General features: G+C 32.4%; 2 long non-coding RNA genes across 9 annotated transcripts in view; both read right to left on the bottom strand.

Moving 5' to 3' along the window:
* Positions 1-19,363, bottom strand: part of LOC143249829 (uncharacterized) — an 87,320-nt gene extending 67,957 nt beyond the window's left edge. For 4 of the 6 annotated variants that reach the window (XR_013027992.1, XR_013027991.1, XR_013027995.1 and 1 more), the window contains exons 1-3: positions 17,296-17,452; positions 14,706-14,844; positions 13,560-13,616 (exon numbers count right to left, since the gene is read on the bottom strand). This is a non-coding gene — a long non-coding RNA (uncharacterized LOC143249829). The other 2 variants (XR_013027987.1, XR_013027986.1) reach the window with 2 other exon arrangements.
* On the bottom strand, positions 1,633-8,611 carry LOC143249825 (uncharacterized). 3 transcript variants are annotated; one of them, XR_013027979.1, is made up of 3 exons: positions 8,473-8,611; positions 4,251-4,310; positions 1,633-3,516 (listed from the first exon to the last, which is right to left on the bottom strand). It is a non-coding gene; the product is annotated as an uncharacterized LOC143249825 (long non-coding RNA). The 3 variants fall into 3 exon arrangements; XR_013027980.1 differs by having other exon boundaries at positions 3,199-3,516; positions 4,246-4,310; XR_013027978.1 differs by having other exon boundaries at positions 3,199-3,436.
* Positions 19,364-19,812: the final 449 nt, after the last annotated feature.

The following is a 19,812-nucleotide window of genomic DNA, read 5'->3' as shown; positions in this document are numbered from 1 at the left end:
GTTATTTCTGTTTCGTTAGCTCACTGTGTTACTGAGATCAGCAGTGTTAGAAGTACTGGAGATCTGATCAAACGAGTAGCTTGTCATCAGTGTAAGTTCTTGTTTTAAAAACAATATCCGTTTTTTTAAATCCTTTTTAAAGAATGTATTTGACACTAGTTATCTGAGACTACCTACGTTAATAGAACACAAACACAATTATTTTAACTAGTCAGCAAAGAAAAGCTGAAAACAAATAGGTACAATATAGAAATCAGCTTCAAGTTTTAAATATATTATATTGTTAATTTGTTATGTTTCTAACTGCCCTAGAGTTTTAACCACTTTATTTAAAAAATGCTACGACCTTCTAACTGAATTTCAGACAATTTTCAAACTATAAAATACATAAGATTGGCTCACTGTCAAAGCAGATGATTGTTAGGGTTAACAATACGTGGATAGGCTGTTTCGGATGTGTTGTATAAGATATAACCTTTTACTAGTCTTGGAAGACTTTACAATGAACGTTCATGAACTGCTTAATGCATTTGAAACTAAATTAGTAAATGTGAAACATTTTGACCCGATTTATGATGTAATAAATATTGATGAATAAGGTGAGAGTGAATATTTGCATCTGACGAAACGTATGTTGATATCTCACCTGAGTCCAGTATGAAGCACTTGAAATAAACGTGAAAAATGAAAAGATCACAACAGTATATTCACCAGCCAAAGAATTCATCGGTCAAACAAATAAAATATTTCTATTTCATTATCCGATTGTCGTATAACAAGACTGTTCACACTATTATGTCAAAAAATTCGTAAAGAAGTATAATAAACACTGAAAAACTATCTGTTCCTGACCAGACAGTTGATGAATGTACAAACCTACCTAACATGACTTCTTTGCCTGTTTTTAACACTTATCATTGGTATTTAAGTTACAAGCCTACCAAACATGACTTCTTTACTTGTTCTTAACACTTTTAATTGCTATTTAAATTACAATCTTAACCCACATGACTTCTTTACTTGTTCTTAACACTTTAAATTGCTATTTAAATTACAAACCTTCCCAGCATAATTTATTTCTTTGTTTTTAACACTTATTATTGCTATTGAGATTACAAACCTACCAAACATGACTTCTTTACTTGTTCTTAACACTTATCATTGCTACTTAAATCACAAATCTTCCCAGCATAATTTATTTGTTTGTTTTTAACACTTATTATTGCTATTGAGATTACAAACCTACCCAACATGTCTTCTTTGCCGCTTTTTAACACTTATCATTGGTAATTAAATTACAAACCTACCCAACAATTTAATTGTTTTAAACACATATGTCTTGTTTGATTGCAATAAGCGATTCTCACACAATACTTTACTTGCCCCAAATGATCCAGAATATATTTGAGTAGTTATAATTTCTCGAGAAAAGTGCGAACAGTTGAAATACTTTACGCTTGTTCTCATTAGCATTTTAGTTTATAACAAATATTATTATACCATACATTGTTTTAGTATTGGAGTTTATCCAAAAATTAGAATCAACCCTCTTCGTTTCTTTCGTGATATTCACAAACTTGTACACTGAAATTCTAATTATTTAATACATTAATCAATTCTTTAGCAAAACATGCGAATTGATTGTTAATACTAGAAACAAACGACCTTATAACACCAACATGTTGACTGTATTTAATAACATACTCAACTTTTCACTTTATAACTTCTTCAGGAGAGTTCACCAAAACTTAAACAGACACTATGTAGAAATTGTATACCGATTGTTTTACTTATTTACCTAATTCTTGAAAATCAATAAGTGACTAGATTATGGATATAGTGTTAAAAGTATTATAGGCCTAACATAACGTTTTATGACAAGTATAATGAACTACCAAGGCCTTTGTTATTACCATCTGGAATAACGTTTACGAACTAAGAAAAATATTTATTACGTAAGAACTGAAACATACAGTACTCAGGTGTGTTCCAGTAGTAATAACTGAAACATACAATACTCATGTGTATTCCACTAGTAACAACTAAAACATACAGTACACGCTAACCTGTGGGCCACGTTTTACCCAGTTAACGTGTTGATGTTATGATAAGTATCATACATCTATAAATATTTGTATTTATTTCTTATGTTGGATCAAGGTGACCCTCCAAAACGTTCTTTCGCGACATTTACAGTCCATGTCCAATATTCTAATGACCAGAACCCAAACCTGAGTATAAAAATACACAGCTCCGGAAAACCTTAACAAGCACGTTTCTCAATTCGTTTTTGATTGTTTTGTGGTGATTTGAAACATAAGCCACAGTTTAGTTTAAATGGTCTGAATAAAATATTGACGAGTAAATTATTTCCTTAAAGTACTGGGATGATAGAAATTACCACAAAAATACATTAATATACATACTATATATGGGGGGTATTTAACTCGGATAGCTCTTTTTATCAATTTCTGTTACATAATTTTTGTTTTAATTTTAAATAAGGCCTATGAAAGTAACGAATAAAGACCAGATATTTAATCTCCCAATAGTAATTTTCTACTGGACAAAAATGTTACCAGATTAATTCGATCAAGCCCAATAGGCCCGGCATGACCACGTGGTTAGAGCGCTCGACTCGCATTCTGAGGGTTGCGGGTTCGAATCCACATTATGCCGTACCTAATTTAGCAACTCTTGGGCTATTCTTTAACAAATGTATAGTGGGATTGACCGTTAAATTATAATGCCCTTTCAACCGTGAGTTCTTTATAATGTGACGATCAATCCCACTCTACATTGGTAAAACAATAGCCTAAGAAGAGTTGGTGGTAGGTGGTGATGACTAGCTGCTTTCCCTTTAGTATTACACTACTAAATTTGTGTTTGCTGTGATGGGTATTCGAACCCGCGACTCTCAAAATGGAGTCGATTACTCCTGATACGCAAAGCATTGAACTTTTATTATTATAATTGGAAACTTCATTCGCTAATGAACACAGCAACCATTAAGAACAGCGAGAACTAATTAAAAACATTATCTAGGTTTGATCACGCACGTACTTCTGTGTAAGGAACGAAATTGTGATTAGTTAGTTTAGTAAGTTCGCAATAGAATATTAAGATATAACGTCCCCACGGCTGAAAGGGCGAGCATGTTTGGCATGACACAAATCATAGGAACTTTGGCAAAAATTAACGACGTTTTTTATTACAATCAGAAAATTTTCTATCATAAACACCAAGATGTAATTTGTAAAATTCTAAAAATGACTTCTTAGCAAATAGCTACACTTTTAATTAAAAAAATTCTCATACGGTCAGTTTTTGTCACGAAAATTAAGCCACAGACGAGTTTTTCTTTTCCTACCCACAGACGGCGCTCATGCAGAGCTAGATGCTGTCGTATGTTGTCATAAAGATGACTTATTTGCTCCTTCAAAAGAAATTACAGAATTTTATTTTGATGTGATTCCAGGCTTTCCTGCAATTTCCATGTCAGACCATCATAAAATTCTGAAGAAATCAAATGAAAGGAAACAAATGAATAATTAGACGTTTTGTTGAAAACGATAATAAAAGTTTGTTTAAATCATGATATCACAACCTTATGTAATTCCACTGTAAACGCCTGTTTTTGGAGTTTATAAACATAAACAGGTAAATGAGAATTTTACCAGTGTATTTATTCAATGGATAATGAATAAGTAACGAAGATATGAAATACCAAAATAACGTAAACAACGTTGAAGCTTTGCTTGTTAAATCAAATATTAATTGTGCTATGTTTAATTGGTTAAGTTTTAGATTTTATGACATTGAGTACACGAACATGTCAATAGAATGGTAACTAGTCAATTATTTCTACCGAATCGAGTACACGAACATGTCAATAGAATGGTAACTAGTCGATTACTTATACCGAATCGAGTACAATAGAACATGATTACTTCTACCAATAGAATGGTAACTATTTGATTATTTCTACCAAATTAACTTATCTTTACTGGATGGTTGATATTTTAATCGCTTTTACCGTTAACTAATCTAAAAGACATAATATAGATCTCATTTCTATTTAATTTAAGATAAAATTAGAATAATGAAACTGCCGAATCTGACACGTTAATAACTATTACTAAATGCCAGCGTGTTAAAGGGATTCTAAAGCACACAGAGATATAAATAAAGGCAAAATACAATTTTGTAACTTATTTTAAAAAGGAAAATAAAGGTGCAACTTACAATACCTCGTATGATGACTTGCATGATTCCATTGTCGAAGCACTCATTACCCTGCTACTGGTGTTCTGCCAGGAAGAAGTAAGAAAACTGTAAAACTGACACAAACAACAACCTGCTTTTAATTAATTAAATTTGCCATTTCCTGTATAAAACAAATTGTACGAAAATTACTGTTATCTTAGCATTAATAGAGTATCTTAAGAATAGTACAGTATGTTATAATGTTCACTTCTGTTCTGAAATGTTCAGGGGAAAGTCTTACGGCAAGAAGAATCGAGTTTTGATAACTCTGGTAAGCAAAACACACGTAACTCAATGTGCAGCTGTGCGGTAAACAACAGACAAACCTTATTTTGAAATGTTTTCACTTTGGCGCAACATTGTTTGGTTTTTCTTTTTCTGTAGATGTTTACACCGTGTAACACACGACTGCGTGGTCTGCTTGTTTGCTTTGAATATCGCGCAAAGCTTCACGAGAGCTAACGCAGATAGCCGTCCCTAATTTAGCAGTGTAAGGTTAGAGCGAAGGTCATCACCACCCACCTCCAACTCTTTGGCTACCAAGAGATTGTAACATTATAACGCCCCTACAACTGAAAGGATGAGCATGTTTGATGGAACAGGGACTCGAACCTGCGACCCTCAGATTTCTAGTGCAGTACCTTAAACACCTGGCCATCTCGGACCCTTCAAGAAAGCATAGGTGGCAGTTTTTAAAATTAACAACTAAGGTTGTAATAATATGAAAACTGAGAAAAGCCACAGAGCTAATGGAGACGAAGAAGTTAATATAGTTAAGACAGTAATTATTTCTGGTATATTAAATAGATGGACTGCCGAATAACTAATAACACTTAATTAATAGCAATAGTCCAGTTTATTCTTCTGCTTCTGTATGAACGTAGGTTCACTACGGTGAATAAAGTGCGATTTAAAACATGATATATACACGTTACACTGTCATAAGAAACCCAATGTTGTTGTTTTGGTTTACTATTCTTGCTCATAGGTCCTCCATGGGGGCAGCAGTTAGTCTACGGATTTACAACATTAAAACCAGAGAGTCGATTCTCCTGATGTGGCTTTGCTATAAGAAAAAAAACAACACACTCACGCACACAAACACATACATTTATCTAGAGTTACTGTTGTGGAGTGGAATTCTTCTAAACTAGTAAAACTCAGTGATCAGTTATGATTCGAAGGGTATATTAGGTTTCAGCTTTATTATATTAAGTATACGAATCTACGTAAAATATTTTCTCAACCCAAACGAGCCGTTTTTACATATATATTTCCATTTTTTGTTGCTGATGTGCAGCCCAACAGGTGGCAGTAGGTGTTATTGACTGGTTGCTTGCCTTTTAGTCTATCACTCTAGATAGCGCAGATGGTACTCGAGCTTTGTTTAAAATTCAACAATAAATAACATTAAATAATAAGTACATTACGAATTAATGGAATTATTTATTCATTTTATATAATAAAATTTTACGTCACATTCCTCAAAAAATTTGTATTTTTTATATTATAATATGTTAATTTTGATTTGCAAAAGAAGTTCAGTTTGGTTTGAATTTTGCGCAAAGTTATACGAGGGCTACAGTGCATAACGAAGTTTTTGCTTCTTGAACGCTGTTGGATGTTCCTTATAGATTTTTGGCTGCTGATCACGAAAATCACATCCAAATTTACCCATCACGTACCGTTTCATCGAAATCTTCAGTTTTGTCATGTTTTTTCTTATATTTGTGTCCAAAAATTTTCGTTTCTGTAAGAGACCTATGAAAAATGTTTTGTGCAGTCTGGGCATATCCAGGCATGAAATCAGGCCAGGTTGGAAGCTGTTCTGTGGAAGTATGCAGCCCAGAGCCAGCTTGACACTGTCTCAACAGGCTATAAAAGTGGCTTGCATACACAGATGCTGCTCATTGGATTAATATAGACCTTATAGTGTGTACGTATTGTTTCAGAATATAGCATTGCCTCAGTAGCACTGTAACAAGTAAGTTAGATGTTATAGACGTTTTGCAGGACGATGGTGTCGGTCAATATGCCTCATCAATGTCGTAACAGCCGCTACACATTCTGCTATATTTGTGGCGAGTATACACTTGTTCATCAGAGATGCTCAATGAATGCTCTTGTGAAGAAATCATATCATCTGTACTTCGGCTGTAAAATTGGTGATCAAGACCAGGAATGGATGCCTGACATTTGTTGTGCGACATATGCTGTCTGTCTGATAGCTTGGCTCAGAGGCAATCGAAAGACAATGCCGTTTGCTGTCTCGATGATATGGCAAGAATAGAAAGACCATGTGACGAACTGTTACTTCTGTTTGACTTATGTGTCTGGTTTCTCTGTCAAAAACAAGAAGTCAATTGAATACCCTAATCTGCCTTCAGCAATAAAACACGTGCCACATGACGACAATCTTCCCATTCCGAACCCACCAGAGGAATGAACCTTAGACGAACCAGATGAAGAAACTTCAATGCAGGGAACTGGCAGTGACACTGATCCGGATTTTGAACCGTGCTCCTCAGGCGATCCACATCTCATAACACAGTCAGAATTAAACGATCTGGTCAGAGATTTGGGTCTTTCAAAAGCAAAAGCTGAATTGGTGGGTTCGAGACTGCAGGAATGGTGTTTGTCGTCACCAGGTACGAAAATTACTGTTGTCGAAGCCGCCAAGATGATATAACCAAATTTTTTGCACAACTTGACAGTCTCTGTTTCTGTGTTGACATTGTTTTCAGCTTTGGGTTGTAACCATGACCCGCAAGAGTGGCGTCTCTTTATTGATTCATCAATGTTAAGCCTCAAAGCTGTTCTGTTACACAATGACAACGTTCACCCTTCAATACCTGTTGGCTATGCGACACACATAAAAGAAACCTACGAGAACATGGAAATGTTGCTGAATCACATCCAGTACAGCAAGTACAACTGGAATATTTGTGGAGATCTGAAAGTCGTTGCTCTGTTACTGGGACTGCAGCTTGGCTATACAAAGTACTGTTGTTTCATCTGTGAATAGGACAGTCGTGCCATAGAGTCACATTGTTCTAGACAGAGCTGGCCACTCCGTAAAAAGTTTGTTCCAGGACAGAAAAATGTGGCGCATGAATCGTTTGTCGACCCAGCAAAGATTTTTTTGCTTCCTTTTCACATAAAATTGGGACTTATGAAGAATTTCGTGAAAGTAATGAACAAAGAAGGTAAAGGTTTTCTTTAATTAAGACAGATGTTCCCAAAAATAACTGAGGCCAAGATCAAAGAGAGCATTTTTGTTGCCCCTCAGATCAGACATGTTATGAGTGACAAGAGGTTCGAAGATCTGTTAGTTGGGCCGGAAAAGATTGCCAGGAAAGACTTCAAAGGCGTTGTTGACAATTTTCTTGGCAATTACAGAGTTCCACATTACAATCAGCTGGTAGACAAACTTCTCAAAGCATACAAAACAATGAAGTGCAACATGTCACTCAAGATTCATTTCCTCCACTCACACTTGGACTTCTTCCCTGCAAACCTCGGTTCTGTTAGTGACGAACACAGTGAAAGGTTTCACCAGGACATTGCTTCAATGGAAAACAATATCAGTGCAACTGGAATCCGTCAATGCTTGTTGACTACTGTTGGACACTGCAATGTGATGCACCGGATATTGAATACAAACGATAATCAGGAGCAAAACACTTTAAATTATGTTGAACTTAATAGCATATTAGAAACATAAACACAATTAAATACGTTATTGCTGGTAAATAGTTAACTGTCTATTTCTCAGGGTTCCTACTGATGAAGCAAAACCAAAACTATATTTGTGCATACTCACCAGGTACCTGTCACAATCAGCAAAATGTTTTGCTTCCTGAAAGCTGTCTCTAATTTAGCAGTGTAAGACTAGAGTGAAGGCAGTTAGTCTTCACCACCCACTGCCAACTCTTGGGCTACTCTTTTACCAATGAATAGTGGGATTAACCATCACTTTCTAACACCTCCATGGCTGAAAGGGCTAGCATCTTTGATGTGATGGGGTTTCGAACCTGTAACCCTCGGATTAAGAGTCGAGTACCTTAATCACATGGCAATGCTGGGCCCGCTCACGAAGTCCCACCTCCTATATATTAACTGCCTTAATGCTAAATATTAAGTTTATATTCATTATATTTACAAAATATATCCCTCAGTGGCAGAGTGGTATTTCTGCAGACTTACCTTAGTAGAAATTGAGTTTTGATACCTGTTGTGGGTGAAACACAAATAGTCCATTCCGTAGCACTGTGCTTAACAACAAACAAACGTTGTTATTGTAGCTAACCATTGCATAAGAATTGTAAAAACGTACCAGTTTGGCAAATATATGTCATATCTACTGTCCTGTGGTTCACTGATAAGTCTGAGAGCTTATGATGTTAAAAATCGACTTCAGACAGCCCCTATGGGCAGAACAAATGTTCAGTTTTGAGCTTAACAACAAACAAACAAAAAAATAAAAAAAAACAAAAAACAGTGTATCTAGCTGATAAAAGAACCACAACTTGAATATATTCTGTAAAGTTGTTACAAAGTCCTGTCAGTACTATATATATATATATATATAATGTTTCTAACTGGAAAGTTAAAATATTCTCATCTGTATGTCGTATGGAAACATTTTATCACATGTGCAGTTTACCTTCCCCTCACTGAACAGATAAAATAGAAAATGTCTTTCCTTGTATACAAATTGGATTATGGAAAAAATGCATAGAAAAATGATGCATACTGGATTTATATCACAGTTGCAGGACTATTGTTAAGATACATAACTGTCAGACAAAACATAATCAGATATACTATGATGGTGTGTTGAGGCTCCAAAATTATTTTAATATAACATATTCAGCCTCTTTATAAGTGTATATATGCATTTTTAGCATTTATATATATAGATACACACACTTGTTTGTATTTTTTGTTCACAGTTAGCAATGATCCAATTCTCAAACTTTTTTTTTTGTATCACTCTAACAGAGAAGACAATGTTTGGCTAACAATGAGAAAAAATATGTATTACTGGAAAGCAAGGACAGGAAGCTGAAACATTTAAGTACTTATTCTGTTGTATGTATTTAAGGTCATATGATATGTGGTAATTATTTATGAGTGCACATATGGAATTATGAGAATTTGATAAACTTCCTATAAAAGTTACAGATGCTTTACTCCTTAAAAAGGTTCTTAATTCTGAGCTCATATGCTGTCACCTCACTGAGCTTACAAATGAGACAACCACACAGACAAAGTTCCAACTGTGGAAAGAAAATATGGGAAAAAAAAAAAAAGAAATTGAAAAGCTATATCTCAAGAGCTGACAGGTCTGAAAGAAAAAAAATTGAAGGATTATTTTTGTCATGTAAATCTAAATATGTTCAGTAAAAAAAATATATCAAGTAATTTCTAACATAGATAATAAAACTGTTTGTTGAACAGATTGTATGATTGTTACAAGAGTAGTAACTGATTTTGAATGGCTGATAAAATTAAGTTATATCTTTTAAACTTGGAATATTTATGTGAAGTGTGGTAATTCTAGAAAAAAATAACAAACAAACAAGTGGAATAAGTATTGGTAAAAGTATGTAAGTTTGTATTTGAAAATCACAAAGTGAACCAGTTTGTGGAAATTACAGTGATTTTTTTTCAGACTGCTGCACGAGGAACAACAAAAGTAAAATGGGTTCAGTTAATAAAATGCACAAAACAAAGATGATGTTAAACTCTGTAAAGGAAGGGAACAACTGTTCAAATTCAAAGAATAATAGTTTATTTTGGATATTCATTCAAAGCTATATGTGCTATACACCACTCATATTTGAACTGATAGATTAGTAATGAAAACAGTGACTGTAGTCAACATTGTCAATTTTTGAATAGAGGAATTTTGGCTGTCACTGTTCTATACACCCATAGACAAAAACACACAGCACTATTTTTTATTACAATGGAATGCAAACCATGGACTCTCTCAAATTCACAATCCTGCATAATAACCACTAGGTCTAGTCTAGCCTAAAGAATAACAGTTAGCAAGTTAGACAATGAATCTGAGGTTCCATGGTTTGCATCTCATTGCTGCAGAGAAACTTATTAAAACTTCACACAAATATACCATCTGAATGTTTTTTTTTTCACAGATGAGCTACAGCTAGAGAAAATTCTAATAAAAGCTTAAATCATTTATGAATCCAAAAATATTTAGTACTCAGCACAATAAATAATTTAAAACAAATTGGTATACTTTAGAAAATAAATTTCAAAACTTACTTACCTGCAGCTTCTTTAGATTCAAGTTGGTAAGTGGGGTGGTCTGTCTTTACTTAGTTCAAATAATGGTACTTTTTCACTGGCTATTGAAAACTGTTAGAAAAGGAATTATGAAAACAGTCTTCATGGGATGATGTTCAAAGTACATATATAGATTCTGACTTAAGTATGTAAGTAGATTAATTCTTTATACATGTATTTGTAATAAGTTATGGCTCATTTACATAAGCACGTGGAATGCAAAAGAATATATGAAAAGAAACTGAAGTTTATAAAAATTCAAAATAGTTTTTATACTGTTTAGGTTAACTGTACTTTATTAAAAACAGTGTTCAAAAGGTCAACTCGAGTGCTGAGATTATGTTCTATTATTCAACATTATTTCGATAATATGTTAAGATTTTGTAATAAATGGTGGGGTCAATCACAGCCAAAGCATCTTGATGTATTTTCCAATACTGCATATGAATTTTGGCTACCAAGACCATATTTAAGCAGAACAAAGGCCCAAAACGTCTATTGGAGTTGCACCTTAGGATGTGATAAGCATGTATTGAAGAGTATTACTGCAATTTCAATTTCTTTGGCCATCTTTCTCCAAGAAACAGCATCAATTTCAAGGCATAACTGGAAACATGTTAACTTGTAGCTTGTCAGCCTTCATGAGCCTCAAATCCTTAATTATTATCTGTCAACAGTACTAGGAAATGCACGTATCATGATAGCTTTCTCTGTATGCCAAAGTATTCTCTATTCTCTTTTGTAGCAATCACCTTCATTTCATGTATGAAGACACTGCTGTGGATTACGTTTTTTTGGAACATGTTGGTGTCTTAAAGGCTGATAACAAGTTTTTTCCAAGGAGATCACTGAAGATTTAAGCCTTTCAAATATCATGTGCTTTGTCTCTACATTATTTATAAAGTTCACTGTATGAATTCTTATCTTCCCAAAGACCTTATGTACTCCTCCAGCAACAAGTGTTATATGTGGCAGCGTTTCACTGTCGATTGGTAAGAAATTCACCCTGAACCAAACATACAGATGATAATGTGCTGTGTTGCCAGTATTCTCATGGCTGACATTTATTAGTGCATACCATTGAATTAGTAAAAATAACTCAATTCTTGAAAATATGAGCAGTTGATAAAAATATATAATTATAGAACTAAGGAAAAGAAAGCCAAATGTCAAACGTTTTGCACCAAACATTCACAAATGTTTTATTTCCGAGTACAACAGTTTTATCTGTAAAGACATTGTCAGGTACAGACAGAAACAGTCTGTAAAATATGTAACCTAAACCAAGTGCTAAAAACTGATCAAAAACCAACAACAGATTTCCTAAGATTCAATTCCAAACATTGTCATACTTTATTCTAGTTTGTAAACTAAATTATATTTTATACTGATTTTTGTCACCATGGATAACATTAGTATTCTTGTGATTTTCTTGTATGAGTTTAAGCTTGGTTACAATACAGAGACAGCAATGTGTAATATCATTAATGCATTTGGTGATAGTACAGCATTGGTTTAGATTTCACTTTGGTGTGACAAGTTTTTTAAATATAGACCTCTAGGCCATCCTTAGACACAATTAAGAAGGAAGAATTTGAGGCCTTAGTTGAATAAGATACCCACCAAACTGTAAGAGAACTTGCTGACATTATTAAAATTTCCCAACATCTTAGAGCAACTGGTAAGGTGTAAAAGCTCAATAAATGGGTACCTCTGGAATTAATTGAAAACCATCAAATAACAAGTTAAAATTTGTTCTTCACTCCTTATTCCCTCAAAAAAAAAAAACCACATGTTTCTCTATACAATTGTCACCTGTGATGAAAACTGGATTCTTGACAACCATCAACAACAATTTAGACAGTGGCTTGGCTATGAAGAAGCACCAAAACCAACTGTTCATCCTAAGAAGTTTATGGTCAGTGTGTGATGATTGTCAGCAACTGTGATCCATTATTCATTCTTAAACAATGGACAAACAATAACAGCAGAAACATGCTATTGTGAACATGGAATTATGCTTCAAAAGTTGTCATGAAAATATCCAGCATTAGTCAATGGTAGTGGACCCATACTGTTTCATGACAATACTCGATCTCATGTCTCACACATTACTGTCTAAAACCTAAACAAATTTCAATATGAAACTTTACCTCATCCACCACATTTATCAAACCTTTCCCCTACAGATTATCTCTTTTTTAAAAGATTTGGAAATTTTTTAATGAAAAAAACATTTGCAAACCAAACGTCAATTACAGTACCTTCGAAGACTTCACTACATCAAAGGACATCCAACTCTTTAAATACGGCATTTATAAACTTGCAACGCGCTGGCAGAAGTGTATTGGATCTAAAGGAGCTTATTTTGATTAAATAATTTAAAAGAAAATAAGATGGACTTATTTCACATTTTCCTTTAAAAATCTGACATTTCATATACAACAGCCTGATATTTTGAATCAACTGTGAGTTGCATTGTAAGTTAGATGAAATAATCAAAGTTGATCTCAAATATTACTATCTATTATATATGATTAACACTAACAGTGGCTGGATTACACATTTAACTTGATTCAATAATTATCTGACAACAATCAAGTGAAACACACAAAATACCAGAGGTGTACAATTCTATTAGAACTTAAAACTTTTATTCACATTAATTCTATTAGGAAATTCTCTACTTTTAAACACATTTTTATTCCACAAGTTTTGATTCCAAAAATATTAATCCTTTGAAATATTCTTTTTAGAACATACTCTAATAATATTTGTACAATTACACGTATGCCACAGAATGAGTAACATCCAACATTTATTTTTTTCAAAGTCACTCAAATAGTATTTAAATTGGTTTTTAGTAGTAGTATTTTTATAGCTAAATATTTAACTCTGAAAATAACAAGAAAACAGAAATCAAATTCACTGAAAATTATGATAAAGAAAAAGGCAAAGTTGGAGTCAGTACTTACCTTATAAACATGGTTACACTACATATCAAAATCTGCTTCATTTGAAAAGTAGAAACACTAAATTCAGAACAAAATAAATTGTACAATATTAATACTGTAAGACTAGACTTTTGGGTGATTATTTTTACAGAAAATTATAGTAAAATATGTTTAGATAAATGTAACTGAATACAAAAAATATTTCATTAAAGAATCAATAAAAGGATACTTTAAAAGAAATGATAATACTGTGTATACATATTAGTACCTTCAGATAAGAGAGTTAGCAACACAGGAGATTGATGCAAGAGATTAGAAAAAAAAACAGTACCCAAAGCTCAAGCACTTTCAGATGCTTGACTGTTCTTTTCCATGATAATAAAACAAAATGAAGAAAAGACAATTATTCGAAAATGTTCAAATAGTTGGTGTTTCTTTTTTGAAATCTGTATCAGCATCTCAACCATTCTTACAGCATATCTATAGATATTTATTCAGTTGTTTCTTGATTTAAATAAAAAGGAAAAACTATTTTAATGGATTTGTCAAAGTCCAAGAAGAAAGAAAATTACGACATTTGCTCTGTCAGTATCTTTTCTAATTTATTCACCAAGAAATATGGAATTCATACTATAAATATTACTCAAGTAAAGCAATTTTTATGGTCTTCAATCTTATTTGTTTAGAGAACCATAAACATCCTCTCTTTCATAAATAACCAAGTTTTCTTTGACATTATATATTATCTATAACCACTAGAAAAACCAAACTTCTAATCTATTAAATGACATATAATATTATGTTGTTTTCTTTACATAGAATTGTCTATTTCATCAACCAGTTTCAATTTCTTCTCATGGGAATCACCCAAATGAGCTTAGACGAATTTTTATGGTTCCTACTGTGCAGTTAGAAAGCCAGACAAATAATAATAGTTATATAGCATTGTTTGCTTTTTGCAAGTTATTATTGCATGTTCTTGAGCACAGTATTTAATTAAATAAATTATTTAATGCAGTAGAACCATTACTATAAAAAAGTAGGTTTATGTTTCATCAACAGTAAACAGCAAGATAACCCAACGTATAGAGAACTGATGCTTTTAAAACTGTTTCTTTGTTTCATTTAAAAAGTATAAGATAGAATGCTTTAAAAAACAAAACGTACCAATGTAATGGAAGGATTCAATTCAGTAAAATCATCCTACTGACATAGCAACAGTGGTAACTCTCATCATCAGGAGAATCAGCACTTAGGGCAGTTGTTGGTTGGGCTTTCAGGGGGTCAAGAAACACAAATTCATCTCCTATGTGATAAACAACATCTTTATAAGAAATAAGCAAAAATAAACAGTTAAGAACAAAACTGATACAGCCAGCTTTTTAAGTAGTTGATTAGGTGGTTTGTGAAAAGCTACATGAAGAGCTATATGCCCCTAACTAAAGGAGATTCAACTAATTGACAGAAATCACCATTATGTGTACAGTTATTCTACTCAGAAAATAAGATCAGAGTTCCTACTTTTATAATTCACACACAATCCCAAAGCACAAAGAATGATTTTACACAGTTTGATGCAAATCGTGGACTCTGAGTTATAGTATGGTAAGCTAATCACTAGGCCAAGCCCAGCATTTGAGATTCAATCCTTTTAAGAATTTACTGAAATGCAGCTTAGATGGAGATAAGAATATAACAGCTAATGTAACTGAATCTCTCACTAATATAAAAAGAGTCAGAAAAATTTAAATGTACTTGCAAGATACACTTGTACACTGATTTGGAATGAGCATAGATATTATAATAAAAACACAGCTAATCACTAGGCCATTCCCAGCATTTGACATTTAATCCTTTTAAGAATTTACTGAAGTGCAGCTTAGATGGAGATAAGAATATAACAGCTGATGTAACTGAATCTCTCACTAATATAAGAACAGTCAGAAAAATTTAAATGTACTTGCAAGATACACTTGTACACTGATTTGGAATGAGCATAGATATTATAATAAAAACAAAAAATTTGTAAAAGTATTATTATCAGGTGAGACATCTAAGAGTTGTTTACAAATCACACCAAGTCATACAAAACAGCAAAACATTAATTCTGAAATATTTATGGTAAAAAATTGTTGAAACAGTTTCAAGTATTACTTTTCTTAATTTGGAAATTTCACATATGCAGTTGTTCAAGAGACACTTTAAAAGTGCTCCGATGTTTAAAAAGGGTTAAATTCCTTTTTTCTTTTATTTCTTTCTGATGATGTTATTTTATTACAATGACCCATGTGTACTCTATATCACATACTTTAAAACAAAGCTGTAAACTTACTCACTGAAAGAAAAAAGGCAGTTTCAATAAATTAACATGAGTATAGCACACAGTTGAAATTCTTTATACAAAACTTAAATAATTTGTTACCTTTAAGTGATATATATAGATCATACAAAATTAACACATTTATTATTGCAGTTTTGGTAACTTCAAATAAAACACGTTTAACCAAAGAAGCAGAAGGTTTTTTGTTCCAAGGTGTAGTTAAATGTACATCTATATAACTGTACTTTTTATACACTGGTAATGAATATCATGCCACAAATAGTCTCCTACTTTAAATTATTTTTCTCTACATGGAGCAGATTATACTAACAATTGTGGTAGGCACAGTTTATGTCTTGTAAGTGGATATTTAAAAAAACAACCTATTTAGGTATTTTTAGAAAGAGAATTCTTACACTTCTGCCCTAACATGAACATTTCTTTCAAAATTCAAAAAGTTTATATTTACCATCTGTGCTGATGAAAGTTTTGTAAATGCTTTAAAATCTAAAGCCAAAAATCTGTTTAGTGCAATGGAAATATTTGTATCTATGTGAAAGAAAAAAAATCCATTGTTGTACATTTAGGCTTAAATTTTTAATCTATTAGGAAATAACATCATATTCCTGTGTTAATTTTACGAGCAATTACCAAAAATATGCTGGGAAAATATTGTAAAGGCATTAAATAACATTCATTGACAATTACCTTAAAAATAATTGTAAAAATGGAATGATTCCTGTTTGACTGATGGTGCAAACCTGTGATATATGAAGAATTCTATTCATATATTTTCACTGCTTGAATTAAAGTTTCAAGTTAAAACAACTCTATTTTTTGTATGTAAATAAAGTAGTCTTACATGTAAGTACAAGAGTCATAAGTATAGAATAATTGTAAGTCTGGATAGTGGAAAATGTACTGCATTTCACTATAAATCAACATCTCTTACTTGCAATGCAAATAAAGTAAAGAGCATGATTGGGACATCCTCCTATAATTCCTACAGATTATCTCAGTTTAAACATTGTCTGTAAGGAGACAAAGTAACAGTTCATGTTACTGAATTATCTGTAGTTTCTTAATTTACTTCAATAATCATTGTGAAAAACTAACATAGAAAATTCAAAATAATTTTCATCTTTGATCTACTAGTGCAGATAACATATAACATATTAAACTGAAAACAATTTGTATAGATAGAATTTTTAAACATTAATTATACTGTAATAAGTTCATGTATGAAAATTATCAATCATTATATTACAAATTATGACATAATAACTTTCTCTAATGTAGTAAGAGCTTAGAAATGAACTTCTAGTTCCCCTTTATATGACAAAGTGAATCTCAACTAAAATATATAATTTGCTTCAAAGAAATACAAATTAAGATAGTACAAAATGCTAAATATAACAAATAAACATGCATAATTACCTTCGAACCTCTTATATATATATATGCGGTTGATCTCAGTTAGGCCTAATCTTAGGGGTACGAATAAAAGTAGAGGTCTCCACAGGGAAGATGAGTTATCACAGGAAGACTGAACTTATTTGTTAGATAATCAAGACACAAGTATTGGATGCTGAAAATAAATACCCTTTTCTTTAATTCCTCCTCTATTTCTCATGGAAGTTGAGATAACATTATTGCAGGGATTTTTCATTTGCTGACTTGAAGTTGGTCTTCTGCACAATTTTCCTAGATAAAAGTTGGTTAATGTCCATTTTCATGTTTTATATTGCAAAGAATAAAGTTTTGTGGGATCACTTATATCTAGTAGACTTCTGCTACTTCTCTTAATCTTGTACTTCATATTAACTTAATATGGCTTAAATGCAACAGAAAGATATATATACATACTATTAATATTGGTTGAATAGAACATCATACTACCATGATCAGAACACATAAAAATCAATTTCATGTAGGTAATGTTAATAATAAAACTTAAAGAAAATATCTGAATTAATTTATGTATTTCGTGTATTTCTTCACGAAGCAAATCAATCTTGAAGCATTTTTAGACAGTTAACTTTTGTATTCAGCTTAAGATGATAAAAATTTCAAGGCAACCTTTTCACAAAATGACAAGTGATTACAAGCTTGGTAATTCCATCCAGGCAAATAGTTACAGTTTTTAAATCATAAAAATAAAGAAACTCAACAAAACTGATTACACCATAAAAAAAATAAACATTACGTTTAGGCTTGACTCACACTATCAGTATTTGTCTATCTCTCCTACACCATAGTGTTGCTGTACATCATTATCTGGTGCTCCCAGTCTAAACATTTTACTCAATGGAGGCAAGTAATAAAGTTAATGCATGAAGAAATTAATGTTAAAATAGCAAACTAAAGTTGCCATATCTAGCAGAACTTTAAGTAGGTATACATGAGTTATAAAACAATAAAACCTACTGATTAGGAGAAGCTATGTTGCTACTAACTATTTGTTCAATAAGATATCAAAAACATATTTTTCATCTCAAGTAAGTATCAGATCTTTGTATTTTAACTACAGAAATGTGCTGAAAAATTCATCTACTAACTTACAAACACAGACCTAAATTTCAGAATAATGTAAATGTATCAATAATGTAAGTTGTTTGACACTAAAAATGTCACTTTGAGATTGTTTTCAAGCTGAACATTTATTATGATGGTTGTTAAATGATTTTATATAAAGCTCTAACAACAGTTGGAACACAGCTTCAAGTCTCAAAGCTTCTTTTAACATAACAAGTGTGAACGTGTAAAGATGTTAGATGTAGGTTAATGCAAGTACTAATTAGTTGTGGGGGCGTTATAAGGTGACGGTCAATCTCACTATTCGTTGGTGAAAGAGAAGCCCAAGAGTGGCGGTCGGTGGTAATCACTAATTGCCTTTCCTCTTGTCTTACATTGCTAAAGTAGGGGCGACGACCGCAGTCCTTAGCGCAAAATTCAAAACAAACAAAATCTTAATTATTACTACATTTTTATCACATTGTTACAACTTTCTTCGCCCTTTATTACTGAAAACTTACAATATGTACATTTACAACTTTAAATTATAATTAAATCTAAGCCTGGATACAAGAGGCCTACATGTACATAACAAGTTTGTGAGTCACTTCAATTTCCAGATAGCTAAATTTGGCTCGAAATCGAATAAAACATCCAATTTGAATCGGATTCTGAGTCATACTCTATCTTTTCTTCAGTTTACGTGTCAAATATGTCCGCATAATGAAGATATTCTAGTAAGCGCAGATTAATAATATATTATTGTGGTGATACATAAAAAAATTAATTAACAAGAATCAAATAATTAACGCTACCTTCAAATTTCAATGACTACACGCTTCGCTTCTTCTGTGTGGGTATTTGGGTATGTTAATTTTTGAATACCCAGGAGTGCCGGGTGAACGATACCTCTTCCTCCAATCATTACACTTACAATTTACATCCTAACTCAAGCATGCCACCATATCTTCACAACTTTCAGCTGTGAATCGATTTGGCCAATGACAGTCAAGTAGCTTTTGTGACGACTCAACATAGACTACATTTTAAAAAAGCATCAAAAACAAATTAATAAATGTGTTTCTTTTGAATAAACCTATTTGTAAAAACTATGTATTTGAAAACAATTAATAATTATAGAATTTTTTTTTTCATTTTCAAACTGTGATACATGGACGTACACTTGAAATTAAAAGTGTCTTTGATGAATGCGCTGGCTGATGTTACATATTTGGAGAATGCCCATGCTATATATTTACCAAATTCGATGTTATATTCCTCTTTACAGAAGTTCCAACCACTGAAGCCAGCAAGATAGCCTTAGAACTCTATATTCAAGACCCTAACCCAACTATAGACATACTCAGCAACCAATTAGCAACCCTCATAGAATTCACCACGATAAAGACAAACTTCATGTTCAACAACCACAACTATACA

This window comes from Tachypleus tridentatus, chromosome 4 (assembly GCF_004210375.1).
Source record: "Tachypleus tridentatus isolate NWPU-2018 chromosome 4, ASM421037v1, whole genome shotgun sequence".
Classification (NCBI taxonomy): Eukaryota; Metazoa; Arthropoda; class Merostomata; order Xiphosura; family Limulidae; genus Tachypleus; species Tachypleus tridentatus.
The sequence above is the reverse complement of the archived record's forward strand: the minus strand, read 5'-3'. Positions and strand labels throughout refer to the sequence as shown.